Here is a 14,306-nt window from a genome sequence, read left to right on the forward strand (position 1 = left end):
TGTGTCTGAGGAAGGGGACTATGCAGTAGTGTTTGTGGCCAGGGATGAGTGGCTGGGGGCAGTATAAATCTAGATCCTGGGTGGTTAGTGGTTGGGGTCTTACTGCGGATCCCCAGTGTAACTGAGCTGGGCCGGGGGTTGTGGGGAGCGGGACAGGGGAAGTATAGTTCCTGGAGGGTGAGGGGCGGTTGGGGTTTGAGGGGTATAGTGAGGATCTTACTGCGGGTCCCCGGGGGAGCTGAGCTGGATGGGCCAGATCCCAAAGTGGACGATGGTGGGGAAGGTGTTGACCTCTGGGTTGAACTGCTCTCTGTTCAGCTGGTCGATATGCACCGAGCTGGGCTTCTGAAACAACAACACAACACAAACACTATGATACCAGGGCCCATATCAACTCAAATTGTATTTGTCACATGTGGCAAAACTTCAACAGGCAAAACTTCAACTATGACTGACAAAATGAGAAAAAAATCCAGAAAATCACATTGTAGAATTTTTAATGAATTTATTGGCAAATTATGGTGGAAAATAAGTATTTGGTCACCTTCAAACAAGCAAGATTTCTGGCTCTCACAGACCTGTAACTTATTCTTTAAGAGGCTCCTCTGTCCTCCACTCATTACCTGTATTAATGGCACCTGTTTGAACTTGTTATCAGTATAAAAGACACCTGTCCACAACTTCAAACAGTCACACTCCAAACTCCACTATGCCCAAGACCAAAGAGCTGTCAAAGGACACCAGAAACAAAATTGTAGACCTGCACCAGGCTGGGAAGACTGGATCTGCAATAGGTAAGCAGCTTGGTTTGAAGAAATCAACTGTGGGAGAAATTATTAGGAAATGGAAGACATACAAGACCACTGATAATCTCACTCGATCTGGGGCTCCACGCAAGATCTCACCCCGTGGGGTCAAAATGATCACAAGAACGGTGAGCAAAAATCACAGAACCACACGGGGGGACCTAGTGAATGACCTGCAGAGAGCTGGGACCAAAGCAACAAAGCCTACCATCAGTGACACACTATGCCGCCAGGGACTCAAATCCTGCAGTGCCAGATGTGTCCCCCTGCTTAAGCCAGTACATGTCCAGGCCCGTCTGAAGTTTGCTAGAGAGCATTTGGATGATCCAGAAGAAGATTGGGAGAATGTCATATGGTCAGATGAAACCAAAATAGAACTGGTAAAAACTCAATTTGTCGTGTTTGGAGTACAAAGAATGCTGAGTTGCAGCCAAAGAACACCATACCTACTGTGAAGCACGGGGGTGGAAACATCATGCTTTGGGGCTGTTTTTCTGCAAAGGGACCAGGACGACTGATCCGTGTAAAGGAAAGAATGAATGGGGCCATGTATCGTCAGATTTTGAGTGAAAACCTCCTTCCATCAGCAAGGGCATTGAAGATGAAACGTGGCTGGGTCTTTCAGCATGACAATGATCCCAAACACACCGCCCTGGCAACGAAGGAGTGGCTTCGTAAGAAGCATTTCAAGGTCCTGGAGTGGCCCAGCCAGTCTCCAGATCTCAACCCCATAGAAAATCTTTGGAGGGAGTTGAAAGTCTGTGTTGCCCAGCAACAGCCCCAAAACATCACTGCTCTAGAGGAGATCTGCATGGAGGAATGGGCCAAAATACCAGCAACAGTGTGTGAAAACCTTGTGAAGACTTACAGAAAACGTTTGACCTCTGCCATTGCTAACAAAGGGTGTATAACAAAGTATTGAGATAAACTTTTGTTATTGACCAAATACTTATTTTCCACCATGATTTGCAAATAAATTCATTAAAAATCCTACAATGTGATTTTCTGGATTTTTTTTCTCATTTTGTCTGTCATAGTTGAAGTGCACCTATGATCAAAATTACAGGCTTCTCTCATCTTTTTAAGTGGGAGAACTTGCACAATTGGTGGCTGACTAAATACTTTTTGCCCCACTGTATATATTTTTTTAATTAAGAAAAATAACAAGTAATTCAACTTCTTCGGGATAGGGTCTATTTTTCTCAATTTTCGCCTAACTGACGCGCCCAAAGTAAACTGCCTGTTGCTCAGGCCCTGATGCAATATCTACATATGTGTACAGAGGCCAATTATCAGCAACCATCACTCCTGTGTTTCAATGGCAAGTTGTGTAAACTAATCCAAGTTAATAATTTTATAAGGATAGTTGATCATTAGAAAACCCTTTTGCAATTCTGTTGTGCTGATTAAAGAATGAGCATCAGCATTTGTTGGTTCGATTACAGGGTCAAAAGGGCCAGAAACAAAGAACTTTCTTCTGAAACTGGTCAGTCTATTCTTGTTCTGAGAAAGGTAGGCTATCCCATGCGAGAAATTGCCAAGAAACTGAAGATCTCGTACAACACTGGGTACTACTCCCTTCACAGAACAGCACAAACTGGTCCTAACCAGAATAGAAGGAGAAGTGGGAGGCCCCGGTGCAGAACTGAGCAAGAGGACAAGGACAATAGAGTGTCTAGTTTGAGAAACAGATGCCTCACAAGTCCTCAACTGGCAGCTTCATTAAAAAAGGGTTTTCTAATGATCAATTATCCTTTTAAAATGATAAACTTGGATTTGCTAACACAACGTGCCATTAGAACACAGGAGTGATAGTTGCTGATAATGGGACTCTGTACGCCTTTGTAGATATTCCATAAAAAAATCTGCTGTTTCCACCTACAATAGTCATTTACAACATTAACAATGCATACACCGTATCTCTGACCAATTTGATGTTATTTTAATTGACCAAAAAATAGCTTTTCTTTCAATAACAAGGACATTTCGAAGTGACCCCAAACTTTTGAACGGTACTGTAGATGAAAACTCTCGTTAAATAGTGTGGTCTACAGCTTATCATGATCTACTCTATCCCGTTGGTAAGATAGTCTTGATCTGAGCTCATCCATTTTATTATCCAACGATTGCACGTTGGCTAATAGGATTGATGGTAAAGGCAGATTACTCACTCGCCGTCTGATACTTACAAGGCACCCCGACCTACATCCCCGATTTCTCTGTCTCTTCTTCATGTGAATGACCGGGATTTGGGCATTGCCGGGTGTCTGAAATAAATCCTTTGCGTCTGACTCGTTAATTAAAGATAAAATCTTTGTCCAGTACGAGGTGAGTAATCACTGTCCTGATATTCAGAAGCTCTCTTCGGTCATAGGAGGGGGCAGAAAAAAACACACACAATAGCACAATATTAGATCATATTAATTTTTATCTAAAAGGCAAAACTGATCATAGATCAGCACTACCACTCTGTGACGCTTTGTGAATACGGACCCAGGGCCCATATGTATCAAATCAGTAGAAGTGCTGATTTAAGAGCAGTTTTGACTTTTAGCTCAAAATGTATAAGTTTACACGGACAGGTGGACAGATCCTAGATCAGAACTCCTACTCTGAGACGCTTGATACGACCATAGATCGTCTCATTACAGTGACATGTTATTTTGTTACAAAAAGAGCATCTGAATTCAAGGAAATTTCCACTCAAAAGTGCACAGCCTTCCAATCTAGCATTCTGTCAATCACACACACATGCACCCTATTGGACCTGGTCAAAAGTAGTGCACTAAATACGGAATAGGGTGCTATTTGATTAACAGCCTTTTCCTTAATATGGATGGGCATTTGACTTTCTATTTTAATCTTCAAATAATCTCATAACAATTTTTAGGGATACCCGGATATATATATATATACACACATTGGGGAGAACAAGTATTTGATAAACTGTGTAACGGTTTTCTTCCGTTGAAGGAGAGGAGGACCAAAATGCAGCGTGGTTAGTGTTCAACATGTTTAATATAGACGATAAACGAGAACACTACAAAATACAAAACAACAAATGTGAAAACCGAAAAGTCCTATCTGGTGCAATGACACAAAGACCGAAGACAAACCATCCACAAAGTACCCACAGAATACGGCTGCCTAAATATGGTTCCCAATCGGAGACAACGATAGACAGCTGCCTCTAATTGAGAACCAATCTAGGCAACCATAGACAGACAAACTACCTAGAAAGGAAACAGCTCCATAAACATACAAATAACTCTAGACCTGACAAAACACATAAATCCCCCATGAAACCTACAAAATCGTTTACCACTGTGTATGTATGTATGTATATATATATGTATATATATATATATATATAACGCACGGTTAAAAAAACAACATTCAATAGTTTTAATAATTCAATAGTTTCAATAGTTTCAATAATTTCAATAATTTCAATAATTCAATAATTTTTTTTCATTAAGTAGTTCAAATGTCATGGTTTATACTTGTGGGTAAGAAAGAATTCTCCAGAAATGAACACTCACTCAAGTAATTTAATACTAACGTTCGTTACCCGTGCCCATCCCTAGTCCTTACCATGCCAGGGTTGGTGATGATCATGCCCTTGCACTCTTCTGCATATTTCTGCTGCTCCAGTTCCTACCACCGCAGCATGTCAGCAATCTCCTCCTCATGGACCAGATGCTTGGAGCTCTGCAGGACGTAGAGGAGGACCTGTTGCATGGACATCACCTCCTTACCACCATCTGACAGAGAGGATACACAGAGATAGTGAGATGGGAAGATAGACAGGACGTAGAGCAACAGCTGGTTCATGGACCAGAACCTCCTAACCTTCCTCTAGACACACAGAGTCGGAGAGAGAGACATAGACAGCATGCAAAGAGAAAGACAAACACATTCACACAAGAGAAACAAGACTGACAGACACAGACACAAAGAGACGGACAGACGAGACAAGGCACACAAATTATCAGAGAGATAGACAGAGAATACGAACAGGTTCAAATACACAATCAGGTTAATAAACACTAATGCAAAATTGCTTGACCTCAATTTACAAGTGTTCACATGGACTGACACACACAGAAAATTTACAGCTATGACTCTCAATCTTAGAAATGCATTACGACAATAACTCATGTGTGCATAGTGTCTCACACAGATAAAGCACATACCACTCAAACAGAGTAGCAGGTTTCAACATTCTCCAGCAGAGAGAGACAGAGTGCTCTAAGTAAAAGACAGATCGAGACAGGAAGGACAGTGACTCAACAGGTAAGAAGTGGACAACGCTAGGCATGAAGTGGAACTTCTGACATCCAGGAGATTGTCCCACTGTGATTGTCCCACTCTGGACCTGCATGGAGAAAAAACAAAAACACTGAAAACACCTTCCCATCCCTCTCAGATCTAGTGCCTAGGGGGTAAGGAAAAGTGCTTCAAAAAAAGTACTGAGTAAAGGGTCTGAATACTTATGTAAATGTGATATTTCAGTTTAAAAAAAATCTAAATACCTATGGGCCAGTAACCGAAAGGTTGCTAGATCGAATCCCCGAGCTGGCAAGGTAAACATCTGTGGTTCTGCCCCTGAACAAGGCAGTTAACACACTGTTCCTAGGCCATCATTGTAAATAAGAATTTGTTCTTAATTAACTGACTTGCCTAGTTAAATAAAGGCTAAACAAAAAATAAAAAACAGGTTCAAATCAAATCAAATCAAATCAAATCAAATTTTATTTGTCACATACACATGGTTAGCAGATGTTAATGCGAGTGTAGCGAAATGCTTGTGCTTCTAGTTCCGACAATGCAGTAATAACGAACAAGTAATCTAACTAACAATTCCAAAAAAACTACTGTCTTATACACAGTGTAAGGGGATAAAGAATATGTACATAAGGATATATGAATGAGTGATGGTACAGAGCAGCATAGGCAAGATACAGTAGATGATATCGAGTACAGTATATACATATGAGATAAGTATGTAAACCAAGTGGCATAGTTAAAGTGGCTGGTGATACATGTATTACATAAGGATGCAGTCGATGATATAGAGTACAGTATCAACGTATGCATATGAGATGAATAATGTAGGGTAAGTAACATTATATAAGGTGGCATTGTTTAAAGTGGCTAGTGATATATTTACATCATTTCCCATCAATTCCCATGATTAAAGTGGCTGGAGTAGAGTCAGTGTCATTGACAGTGTGTTGGCAGTAGCCACTCAATGTTAGTGGTGGCTGTTTAACAGTCTGATGGCCTTGAGATAGAAGCTGTTTTTCAGTCTCTCGGTCCCAGCTTTGATGCACCTGTACTGACCTCGCCTTCTGGATGACAGCGGGGTGAACAGGCAGTGGCTCGGGTGGTTGATGTCCTTGATGATCTTTATGACCTTCCTGTAGCATCGGGTGGTGTAGGTGTCCTGGAGGGCAGGTAGTTTGCCCCCGGTGATGCGTTGTGCAGACCTCACTACCCTCTGGAGAGCCTTACGGTTGAGGGCGGTGCAGTTGCCATACCAGGCGGTGATACAGCCCGCCAGGATGCTCTCGATTGTGCATCTGTAGAAGTTTGTGAGTGCTTTTGGTGACAAGCCGAATTTCTTCAGCCTCCTGAGGTTGAAGAGGCGCTGCTGCGCCTTCTTCACGATGCTGTCTGTGTGAGTGGACCAATTCAGTTTGTCTGTGATGTGTATGCCGAGGAACTTAAAACTTGCTACCCTCTCCACTACTGTTCCATCGATGTGGATGGGGGTGTTCCCTCTGCTGTTTCCTGAAGTCCACAATCATCTCCTTAGTTTTGTTGACGTTGAGTGTGAGGTTATTTTCCTGACACCACACTCCGAGGGCCCTCACCTCCTCCCTGTAGGCCGTCTCGTCGTTGTTGGTAATCAAGCCTACCACTGTTGTGTCGTCCGCAAACTTGATGATTGAGTTGGAGGCATGCATGGCCACGCAGTCGTGGGTGAACAGGGAGTACAGGAGAGGGCTCAGAACGCACCCTTGTGGGGCCCCAGTGTTGAGGATCAGCGGCCCGTCAGGAAGTCCAGTACCCAGTTGCACAGGGCGGGGTCGAGACCCAGGGTCTCGAGCTTGATGACGAGCTTGGAGGGTACTATGGTGTTGAATGCCGAGCTGTAGTCGATGAACAGCATTCTCACATAGGTATACCTCTTGTCCAGATGGGTTATGGCAGTGTGCAGTGTGGTTGAGATTGCATCGTCTGTGGACCTATTTGGGCGGTAAGCAAATTGGAGTGGGTCAAGGGTGTCAGGTAGGGTGGAGGTGATATGGTCCTTGACTAGTCTCTCAAAGCACTTCATGATGACGGATGTGAGTGCTACGGGGCGGTAGTCGTTTAGCTCAGTTACCTTAGCTTTCTTGGGAACAGGAACAATGGTGGCCCTCTTGAAGCATGTGGGAACAGCAGACTGGTATAGGGATTGATTGAATATGTCCGTAAACACACCGGCCAGCTGGTCTGCGCATGCCCTGAGGGCGCGGCTGGGGATGCCGTCTGGGCCTGCAGCCTTGCGAGGGTTAACACGTTTAAATGTCTTACTCACTTCGGCTGCAGTGAAGGAGAGACCGCATGTTTCCGTTGCAGGCCGTGTCAGTGGCACTGTATTGTCCTCAAAGCGGGCAAAAAGGTTATTTAGTCTGCCTGGGAGCAAGACATCCTGGTCCGTGACTGGGCTGGGTTTATTCCTGTAGTCCGTGATTGACTGTAGACCCTGCCACATGCCTCTTGTGTCTGAGCCGTTGAATTGAGATTCTACTTTGTCTCTGTACTGGCGCTTACCTTGTTTGATAGCCTTGCGGAGGGAATAGCTGCACTGTTTGTATTCAGTCATGTTACCAGACACCTTGCCCTGATTACAAGCAGTGGTTCGTGCCTTCAGTTTCACACGAATGCTGCCATCAATCCACGGTTTCTGGTTAGGGAATGTTTTAATCGTTGCTATGGGAACGACATCTTCAACGCACGTTCTAATGAACTCGCACACCGTATCAGCGTATTCGTCAATGTTGTTGTCTGACGCAATACGAAACATCTCCCAGTCCACGTGATGGAAGCAGTCTTGGAGTGTGGAGTCAGCTTGGTCGGACCAGCGTTGGACAGACCTCAGCGTGGGAGCTTCTTGTTTTAGTTTCTGTCTGTAGGCAGGGATCAACAAAATGGAGTCGTGGTCAGCTTTTCCGAAAGGGGGGCGGGGCAGGGCCTTATATGCGTCGCGGAAGTTAGAGTAACAATGATCCAGGGTCTTTCCACCCCTGGTTGCGCAATCGATATGCTGATCAAATTTAGGGAGTCTTGTTTTCAGATTAGCCTTGTTAAAATCCCCAGCTACAATGAAAGTAGCCTCCGGATAAATCGTTTCCAGTTTGCAGAGAGTTAAATAAAGTTCGTTCAGAGCCATCGATGTGTCTGCTTGGGGGGGGATATATACGGCTGTGATTATAATCGAAGAGAATTCTCTTGGTAGATAATGCGGGCTACATTTGATTGTGAGGAATTCTAAATCAGGTGAACAGAAGGATTTGAGTTCCTGTATGTTTCTTTCATCACACCATGTCACGTTGGCCATAAGGCATACGCCCCCGCCCCTCTTCTTACCAGAAAGATGTTCGTTTCTGTCGGCGCGATGCGTGGAGAAACCCGCTGGCTGCACCGCTTCGGATTGCGTCTCTCCAGTTAGCCATGTTTCCGTGAAGCAGAGAACGTTACAGTCTCTGATGTCCCTCTGGAATGCTACCCTTGCTCGGATTTCATCAACCTTGTTGTCAAGAGACTGGACATTGGCAAGAAGAATGCTAGGGAGTGGTGCACGATGTGCCCGTCTCCGGAGTCTGACCAGAAGACCACTTCGTTTCCCTCTTTTTCTGAGTCGTTTTTTTTTTTTGGTCGCTGCATGTGATCCACTCCGTTACACTGGTTGTAAGGCAGAACACAGGATCCGCATCGCGAAAAACATATTCTTGGTCGTACTGATGGTGAGTTGACGCTGATCTTATATTCAGTAGTTCTTCTCGGCTGTATGTAATGAAACCTAAGATGACCTGGGGTACTAGTGTAAGAAATAACACGTAAAAAAACAAAAAACTGCATAGTTTCCTAGGAACGCGAAGCGAGGCGGCCATCTCTGTCGGCGCCGGAAGTATTGTATTGGGTTTTGCTTTGACATTAGGGGGTAATGTGTGCCGAAACGACAAAGAAAAAAAAAGATGTAAACCATTTTAGAATAAGTCTGTAATTTAACAAAATGTGGACAAAGTCAAGGGGTCTGAATACTTTCCGAATGCACTGTAGGTTACATGGGCCTTGGATGAGTTCACAGAGAGCGTTTGGAGAACACTAAACACACATACACACACACACAGACAGAAAGACAGACAGACATACAAGAGATGAGGGGCTTTACTGACCTCTGGTGTCATCTCTTCAATAAAGTGAACTGTGTGATCTATGTTGAAACAAATCACTCTGCACAATGGAAACGAATCACTCTGCACAATGGAAACGAATCACTCTGCACAATGGAAACGAATCACTCTGCACAATGGAAACGAATCCCTCTGCACAATGGAAACGAATCACTCTGCACAATGGAAACGAATCACTCTGCACAATGGAAACGAATCACTCTGCACAATGGAAACGAATCACTCTGCACAATGGAAACGAATCACTCTGCACAATGGAAACTGGGATGATGAAAGAGAAGAAGAGCGAGAGGGAGTGAGGGAAGAAAAGAGGAACACTCATTACCATGGTGTTAAACAGAGTTTGCAGCTTCTGAAGGAAACTCATAAAAAAAACTGAATCTCCATAAGCAGGGTCTGCTGCCCCAAAAAACAGACACATCAAACACACACACACATATGCAGGAGAACACACATACACAAACACAAACACACACACAGAGTAACTTGCACACACTGGAGAAACACACTGAACACACACCCAAAACCTCTTTATCCAGGGCTTTTGAACATTAAGTGGCTCCAATCTCTTTAAGGAGATTAACCCACTCTTCCGTGTTTAATCTTCCAGTTACATGCTCTTTGTTGTCTGAGCGAGTGTCCATTTTGTAGGATTAACCTGGCCTTCTGCCGTACAACGTGCAGCGGTGCCCACCCTTCTGGCTAACTAGCAGTGGTTAATATTGCTGCGCTTGGGGTTGTCCAATCACCAGGCCCCTGGTGATGCAAGGTTTTTGCAGGTGTTGTTTAAATTATCCCACGATAATCTGGGCCTAATCTTCACTGAATCATTTTTTTATTTGAAATGATTGATCATATGTGACTTTCGCTTCATTATTCAAACACACACACCCACAGACACACAACTCTCTCGGTCACAGCCTTGTCTCAGCCAGGCATTGCCTGCCATCGATTTGCCTGGGGAAGTGGGAGGTACGGACGCAATCTTTCCCTAATGAAAGCAGGGCCGCCAAGCCAGATTTTAAGCAATAACGACACACGTAGTTAAACTTTTTAAAATTTTTATAACTGGATTTTAGTTCCCGTCCAACTATGTTCTTTCAGACATTTCAAACTAAATTCCCAGCTAATGAGAAAACAAGGCTACAGCAGAATGAGGGATTTTTAAACCCATATCCCAGTAAGACCCACAATGAACGTCACACTGTGAGGGACTATCGAGGGATCCTCTGTCTATGCGTAGAAGGCCTTTAAAGTCCCAAACTCTGTAATATTTGACAGATACTGATGGGCCTTCAAAAGTAGAGAGAGAGGGAGAGGACTTTAAACACAAGGTCACCATCAGCAGTGTGGCTGGGACAGAACAATAGTGAGCATCTCCCCAATGGCACCCTATTCCTTATATAGTGCACTACTTTTGACCAGGGTCCATAGGGCAATAGGGCACCATTTGGGACAGACACTAAGTTTATCCGAGGTTGACTCAGGAAAAAAGAGGAGGGTTGTAGAGAAGGGCGGATTTGAAGTTGGTGTTTTAAGCCAAACGCTAATCGCTGGTTGTGAAATATTAATGTGCTTTGCTTTATAAACCTGCCTGTTGGAATGGAGAGAACATTCATATTACGCAGCACACACACACATACATAGTACAGCTGACAGGTTGTCCCATTGGAGGGCATGAGGGAGGAGAGAGAGGAGATGGAGAGCGGGGGAACAGACGAGTGTTGAGCTATGCATAGGCTTCGAGACTGTGACCCAAACACTTGCATTTGTGACCCTTTGACTTGGCAGTGTTACACACATTTTATATTGGTTTCTACTGTAGGGTGCCAGTGAAAACATTTAGGTGGCCATGTTAGTTGAGCGTTGCATGGTATACCCGAAACTTCTGTTCTTTTTCGATACAAAAAAAAATGTAAAACAGTTCGGTACTAACATTTGTTACTTTCGGAAGTTCTGTGAAATGTGTCTCATGTCATCTAATCAAATCAAATGTTATTTGTCACATGCACCAAATGTAACAGCACTGAGAACTTGTTGACTGCTTTTCCTTCACTCTGCGGTCCAACTCATCCAAAACCATCTCAATCGAGTTGAGGTCGGGTGATAGTGGAGGCCAGGTCATTTGAGGCAGCACTCCATCACTCTCCTTGGTCAAATTGCCCTAACACAGCCTGGAGGTGTGTTTTGATTCATTGTCCTGTTGAAAAACATATGATAGTCCCAATAAGCGCAAACCAGATGGGATGGTGTTTCGCAGCAGAATGCTATGGTAGCCATGCTGGTTAAGTGTGCCTTGAATTCTAAATAAATCAAAGTGTCACCAGGTGCAGTTAACTCTAATGAACGTATCCTCTGCAGCATAGGTAACTCTTCCTTTCCTGTGGTGGTCCTCATGAGAGCCAGTTTCATCATAGCGCTTGACTGCACTTAAAGTTCTTGACATTGTCCGGACATTGACTGAACTTCATGTCTTAAAGTAATGATGGAATGTAGTTTATCTTTGCTTATTTGAGCTGTTCTTGCTATAATATGGACTTAGTCCTATTTGGTAAAATACCCTCTTCTGTATAGCACCCCTACCTTGTCACAACACAACTGATTGGCTCAAACACATTAATGAATTTTCAATGAACAAGTATGCCTTTTCTTAGAAGTTACTTTGTGGAATATCTTCCACAAAATAACTTCTAAGAAAAGGCATACTTGTTCATTGAAAATTCCAGTTGACTACCTCATGAAGCTGGTTGAGAGAATGCCAATAGTGTTCAGAGCTTTCATCAAGGCAAAGGGTGGACACTTTAAAGGAAAAGTATATTTTGATTTGTTTACCACTTTTTTTGGTTACTACATGATTCCATATGGGTTATTTCATAGTTTGACATCTTCGCTATTATTCAAGAATGTAGAAAATAGTACAAATAAATAAAAACCCTGTAATGAGAACATTGACTGGTACTGTATAATGAACAAAAATATAAACACAACATGTAAAGTGTTGGTGGTCCCATGTTTCATGAGCTGAAATAAAATATCCCAGCATTTTTCAAATGCATACAAATCTTATTTCTTGCAAATTCTGTGCACATCCTTGTTAGTGAGCACTTCTCCTTTGCCAAGATAATTCATTCATCTCATTTGTTGAGGTTTAGCAGTGGTTGGCATCCAATAAACGTAGCATTACCGCCACCGAGTAGGCTGCAGTATAACTCCCTTATACTTTGCTTGAGAAAAGCAAAATAAATCAACAAATATCCTACAATCTAACCCAACACTCATGAAAAAACCCACCACCCTACTCCACTATTTAAACCTACCTCAGGCCAACAGCCTGAAAGGACAGGACACCACCACTAAACACACCCTGTAACTCTTCTCACGTCAAATATTGTACAGCCAAATACTTCGCTGCAGCTGCAGCCACAACATCTAATTTCTGCGACTTAAGTTCCACTATTGCTGTAAATGTTTAAGAAGCCAATCTTACTGAAGCATATATCACTCGTGGGCCTATCCCTCTGTACTGATACATATCTACTACTCACACAAATCCTCTCAGGATTCCTTCTCCTTGACCCATCTTCCTCAACTTTCTTCACTACCTCAGCATACGACACCCTCTGCTCTAACCCTGGTAACCTCAACCTGCCTCTCTCACACTGGACATGACTGATCCCCAACCACAAGGGCACCCCTACAGATAACAAATACCACTTCTTTCCCCAATGCTATACATTCCTTTGGCTCATGCCCTTCTGCACACGTCTCACACCTAGGAACCTCCCTCCTACACACTGTTGCCACATGCCTATAAGCTTGACACCTGTGACAACGTAATGTACTCGGCACATAAGCTCGCATGGGATAACTGAAATTTCCTAACATCACTTTGGACTCAACATAAAAATTCAAAAGAACAGACAATGACTATTCTGTTTCACCACTCACGCCACCCTGTCTGCATCGAAACCAAACGACGAGCATCACAAACACAGGTAATCTTTCCCTTCAGTTGGTCCACTTTCACATTTACCGCTAGCCCAGTAATCCCTCTTTTCAATGGAGCCCTTTTCTTGAGGGCAAAACAAGTCACATCTTGTCCCAATTTTGCTTGGCGCAAAGCACCTGCTCCCTCTGACCAAGAGAAACACAAATAATTTTCACAAGAACACTTTGGGTTACCTTCACTGATGGCGGAGCACCCAGCTCCTTTTTCACCCACCCTGAAACCACAAATGGATCAGCCAAAAGGCAGGGGTCCACTTTCCCCCAAAATGTCCCTCCTATAGTCACAGACTCATCTGTAACTGTGGACTTCACCACACCTGCAACCTCCGATAAGTCACCCTCTTTCACTTCCATTTCTCCTCCAGACCTCGATCTGGCGTACTGCTCATTATCCTTACATTCTTCTTCAACAAACCATCTCCCTTTTTCCCGCCATTTCTACCCAACTGATGCTCATCCTCTTCCTCCGTCTTTCCCTTCGACCTCCTCTGCCTTTTTTCCACCATTCCTCCTCTGTATGATAATACTACACTTCTCCTGACATGCATCTCGTTCTTGCCCTCTCCAGGGATGCCATTCCCCGCTCAATCCAGCCTTCTACCTCCAGCTTCCCCATTTGTCTGTACTATATCTTATGTTATCCAGTTCTGTGCCCATGACCAGTACAAGAGACTAGTGGGAGGATGGCTTCTTATGTTAAAATTTGTCTAAAGTAGAGTAACCTGCTATGTAAATTCTCATTACCTGCTGGGTAAGATCTCTTAACCTGCGACAAAAAGTAAATTCTGGTCAATTGTCAGATAATCCATCCACTTGACAGGTATGGCATATCAAGAAGCTGATTAAACAGCATGATCATTACACAGCTGCAACTTGTGCAGGAGACAAGGGCGACTCCAAAATGTGCAGTGTTGTAACGCAATTCAAATCCACAGATCTGTCAAATTGAGGGAGTGTGCAAATGGCATGCTGACTGCAGGAAGGTCCACCAGAGTTGTTGCCAGAGAATTGAATGTACATTTCT

General features: G+C 43.6%; 1 pseudogene; it reads right to left on the reverse strand.

Annotated features, from left to right (window-relative positions):
• Positions 1-13,636, reverse strand: part of LOC112227594 — a 150,122-nt pseudogene extending 136,486 nt beyond the window's left edge.
• Positions 13,637-14,306: the final 670 nt, after the last annotated feature.

Source organism: Oncorhynchus tshawytscha, linkage group LG29 (assembly GCF_018296145.1).
Source record: "Oncorhynchus tshawytscha isolate Ot180627B linkage group LG29, Otsh_v2.0, whole genome shotgun sequence".
Taxonomy (NCBI): Eukaryota; Metazoa; Chordata; class Actinopteri; order Salmoniformes; family Salmonidae; genus Oncorhynchus; species Oncorhynchus tshawytscha.